Source organism: Microtus ochrogaster, chromosome 2, assembly GCF_000317375.1.
Source record: "Microtus ochrogaster isolate Prairie Vole_2 chromosome 2, MicOch1.0, whole genome shotgun sequence".
Classification (NCBI taxonomy): Eukaryota; Metazoa; Chordata; class Mammalia; order Rodentia; family Cricetidae; genus Microtus; species Microtus ochrogaster.
This window is the reverse complement of record NC_022010.1, coordinates 63,432,520-63,437,915: the sequence shown is the minus strand read 5'-3', so window position 1 is coordinate 63,437,915 and position 5,396 is coordinate 63,432,520.

Here is a 5,396-nt window from a genome sequence, read left to right as displayed (position 1 = left end):
CCCTCTGTGTTCTATGATTACCATTAATGAATAAAGAAACTGCCTTGCACTGTTGATAGGGCAGAACTTAGGTAGGCAGGGAGGATGAAACTGAATGCTGGGATGAACAGGGGCAGAGTCAGGGAACCCCATGGAGACACCAGAGATGGTTGTGCTGAAATATTGCTGGTAAGCCACTTCCATGTGGCGATACATAGATTAATGGAGATGGGTTAAATTAAGATAAAAGAGTTAGCCAATAAGAAGTTAGAGAAAACGGGCCAAGCAGTGATTTAAATAATACAGTTTCTACGTGGTTCTTTTGAGGCTAGCAGCTGGGAACAAACGAGCGGCCTTCCTGTTGCAATAGGATAAATGCTGTAGATTGAAATAATATTTAATGACTTTTTCTGAAAATTATATGTTTGAGCACAGATAAAAAATATTGTCATTTGTTAACATACAGGTGACCTGCATTTTTTCTATTCTTTATCTTTGTAGCTTCTTTATGTACATTTATCATAACCAACCTATTTCCTTTGAGGTGCAATGTAAAATAATGTATTTGTAGGCAATTACAAGTTTATAATGTATCTTCTAACATCTTTATAGAAGGTGTATAATGTCCAAAGTTAATGTTTTTTCTTGATTAACTAAAGAGTTCAAACCAAAAATTAACACATTTTAATGATAGAAAACAATCTAGTATATTGTTATTCACATAAAACTATAGCATGAAATATTATACAGTGAGAATTACTTATAATGCAATACTATGTTACCAACATATGGGCAAAACATATTGTTATATATCTCATTGTTTTGGTATAAATAGAAAAAAGGATTGTTGTGAAACACATTTCCCTATTGAGCCTCCAGCAGTTTTATCATATTGTGTGTACTGTCTCTTGATGACACCAAGATCTGGTTTAAGTGTTCACCTAATTTTAAGTATGTTTAACTGGGGCTCTATCATTAAGGCAAAATATTATCCAGGTAGGGTTGCAATATAAATTTCTGCTTCAATGTTCAAGCTAACATGCTCAATTTTTCAGAGGTTCAAGTACTGAGTTCTTTTTTCTTACTGGTCACAGAAGACTGCTGTTTCTGCATACTCAAAGATGTCTTTATTGTGTTCTTCTATTCTACAAGAAGTCAGGCTACTTTGAGTCTTGCTTCTGGCATCCCAATCTAAGATTTCTTTCTGTCATCATCTTGAGATATTTCTCCATTCTTAAATGCTTGTATTATTATTCTGAGACACACACCTAATCTTAATATTGTAAATGTCAACTCTTTCATATATTATAACATCCAAGATAAAGATGTTATCTTAATGGGTACCAGTTTCTGGGGCACTGTGGCTACTACAGCCATAAGCTGTTGCTTTCTAGGAAGAACAACACAATAAGACAATACAATACTGAATCATACATCCATGTTTGCATACATAAAGAATGCAAAGGATACACAGCTAACAGTGATTTCTCCAAAAAATGTAAGCTGAAATAATTGTAATGTCTGTCACTGAAACATTCCATTTAGAAAGAGTGGGATAACATAGGAGATGTATGAGAGAATAGAGATAGAGGAAAAAATGATGTTAATACAGTACTCTTAAGAAATTACCAAAAAATAAAATATGTTTTCAATGTATCTTCAAGTGATTTTCATCTTGATCATAGGAAAATATCTTAGAAAAGACATCATGAAAACTTAAATTTGCCCCTCTATTTGATGCATCATCAATCAAAAAAAAATCAACTTCTCAGTGCTTCCAGAATTATAAAGTTCAGAATGTATAATAGAAGGGCACTTACCACATAGCACCTTACATTTAAATATACATACATATATATATATATATACATACATATACATATATATATTCTTTAAAATTTTATTTTCTGTTCTTTTTCATATGCTAGTTAATAGTACATTGCTGTCTAAATCAGCATATTCATAGTATTTAACATAAGTACAGGCTCCTACAAAATGTTTGCATTTTCAGACTGCATACATTAAAAAAAAATCACCAGTGTTTTTAAACTCATGGCAAGAAAGACAATAAAACTCTTACGTCTGTTAGGGCTCTAAACAGCACAAACTACACACTCTGGTAGGTCATACACTTAGAATTATGGCTCATCAAAAATGGTGAGTCACAGTTTTAAAAGCAAAGTCACACCCAGGTAACTGTACTCTCTCTTGCTGTGTCTTCTCCACTGGACAACTTGTGGAAACCAGAAGTCCCTTTCTTCAAGGTTAATCATGGAAATAAGAAACACTGTTCTTCACGCAGAAATTTAGAACTTCTAGTTGGTTTTCCAGGGCCAAACCATCAGCCCTACATGACGGCAGCATTCTATTGACTGAGCAGGTTATGTTTAGGGATGCATATGCATATACACATATACATGTATATACATGCAGTAACACTTGATGACAAAGGAAGCAATGAATTTGAAGAAGAGCTGGAAAGGGTATATGGGAGGCCTTTCAGGAAAGAAAAGGGAGGGAGGAATGTTGTAACTACATTATAATCTCAAAACCAGCAAACAAACAAAACCCACAAAATTCACTGTCTTTTCTCTTTCTTTCCTTTCTCTATTATATTTTGGGAAAAAAAAAAACAGCATTTCCAGGAGATCTTGCTATATACAGGGGAGAGGGACCACTGCACAAAGATGCTGTGCGTGAAAGGACAAACACACATGTGTTTCTCTGGCCTTTACTCTTCAGTCTGTTCTGTAACTTGGTACCTACTTGGACAGTCATTTTTTCTCTTGACTGTTCATCTTTCATGTCCTAAACTTGAAAATGTGACCTCAATGTTTGTCTCTCTGCTTCTGAAAACCTTAATTTTCTGTAGAAATTTTATCAAATAATTATGTTTTGCTCTTCTGATTTTCTTCTCCTTTATTATCGAAATGATGACAGTGACTTTTAAAATAAACGACAAAAGGTGGCCTACCATTTTTAACTTTACAACTATTTCAACAAGGTAACTAATCAAAATGTCAGCTGTATGTGTGTGTGCATGTTTATGTAAGTATTTAATATATATGCACACATTTGTATACATATATATCATGGTTTTTGACCTTTATGTAGAAGGGCTATATTGTATGTGTATTCTCTATATTGGAAGTTGAATATTCAGAGATCAGAGGAAGGCACTGGGATCTTGCTGGACAACTCTTTGCCATAGGCCCTTGACATAGTGTCTCTCCTTAAACCAGGAACTCACCATTTAATTTCATTGTTTGACCTAGACGTCTTCAAGCCTGTCTCTGAACCCTGCAATGGTGGGGTTACAGGCAAAGCATGTGGCTCCTTCTAATCTTTTTTGTGTGTGCAAGAGACTGACATTCAATTTTTCATGCTTGTACAGCAAAATTATCACTCAATGAATGGTTGATTTAGTTTATATAAAATGCATTATGACATTGAAATGATTATATTATAGTAAAACATACCTAACTTCACATATGCAAATTTAAATTAATGTTGAGATTATATAGAACTTTATGAAGTTCATTTTCCAAATATTTTAGAGATCATGATATGAACAGATATTGGCTGTTCCTATTAGATGTTTAAGTACTTTCTAGTTGAGTGTAATTTCCTACATATTTTTCATATCTTTCAATTATTTACATCATGGATAATTTAAAAGACTGTTCTGTAATTGGTATTTCAAATGCTTGAGAACAGCATTTTCTTCTTTCCATTTCACAGTTGTTGCCATCATTTACGGTCAGGTAAAATTGCTCCCTCCTAAAACAAAGAATAACACAGATGCTGAGGTACTTTGGGCAAATCAATCCAGGCAGTTTTGCTGAGTAGACCTGACTCCCCACACCCAGCTCTATTTAACCAAGGTGGAACAATGAGGGTAGAGGTTCAGTGGGGGAACTTTTCATTAAAGGGGTTTCCCCATACATTGTCCCTTTTCTATTTTCCATACATACATTTACTTTTATATTGTTCAACTGTCCTTTCTAATTTATTAATAGTTTCTTTTATTACAAAATTTTTACAATTATCTAAATAAAGACAATTATTGTTCAAAACCAAGCACATTCTCTAAAATAATCTCCTAGAAACTTTCCATACATACTTTGAACTATTATTTAGAAAAAATGCTACAATGAAAGCCAACTGCATTTTCTCCCTAATGCTCACTGTGTATAATAATTTTCTTTCTTTTTTAAGTGTAAAACTGATTCTCAAGGGGGTTTTGCTTAATGTTTCAACATCTGCTGTAGCTCAATCAGAATGGCATTTGAGTTTCATTTGCTTTCAAATTTGCTAAATTAAGCTGCCTTCTACAACGGCATCAACAATCCATTTTTTTTTTTGGTTAGTTTGTTTCATAAAACCAACTTTATAAAACTAGCATAGCTGCTACAGTTTATTTCCAAAGATCTTTCTCCTTGATGAACAATCCTGAGGCTCCAGAATCAGTCCCAAGAGAACTACAGGGTCCCAGACGGTACAGAAATATCTATCAGGAATTTTCTGCTCTCTTACAGAAACAACAGATAATCTCTTTATCCTTGGGCCACAAATCATAGAATTATAAAATACCAAAAGCATAATATGTTACTCCTCCTTCTACCTTACAGTAATCTGTAGCAAACTCGTAAGGCTCAGATTCATCCTGTGATGAGAGCTATTGACGTGATCAGTCCTCTAAACAGATGGCAGGGAGCATAATGACCTGACTTGTCACAGACCTGAGTAAGAGGCACAGCTGGCCTTTGATTTCTATACTAATGGTCAGGAAACACTCTTAACCATTAGGCTATTGCATGTGTGTAGCACCAGCTGGGCTAGACTGAAGGTTCCAATTTATCCTTTACTTAACAACATGTTCTTAAATATTATATAGGTGTCTTTTATATGTTGAATTCTAGATTTCATGAAGTTACTTATGGCACTTCATTCCAAAAATATTTATACTTTGAAATAAAAGTGAATGAACTCAAGAAATGGACTTATATAGTTCTGCTTTTCAAAGAATAATTAAGAGCTATTAAGTTTATATTTCTGCTGAAGTTGTTAATAATTGAAAAAATGAAAAACAAAAAAAAATTTAGTTTAGAGTAGTAAATAAAATAACTTGGCCTCCCTGGAATGAATACAAAAATGAACAAGACAAAAATGTACACAGTATATATGTTTATTTAATATATAACATTCAACTTATATTAAGTAAAATGTATGTAATATCAGCTGAGAGATTCCTAATTTTGCAAGGGGTAAATTTCTGTAAGACAAAATAAAAAACAACCAAAACACAAAAGGCTAAAGCTAATAAATTTGTTGACCTTAAAACTAATTCAAGGTGTTTTATTGTTTTGGTGCTGATGTTCATAAGAATGGTACACATAGGACCATATATTTGAGTG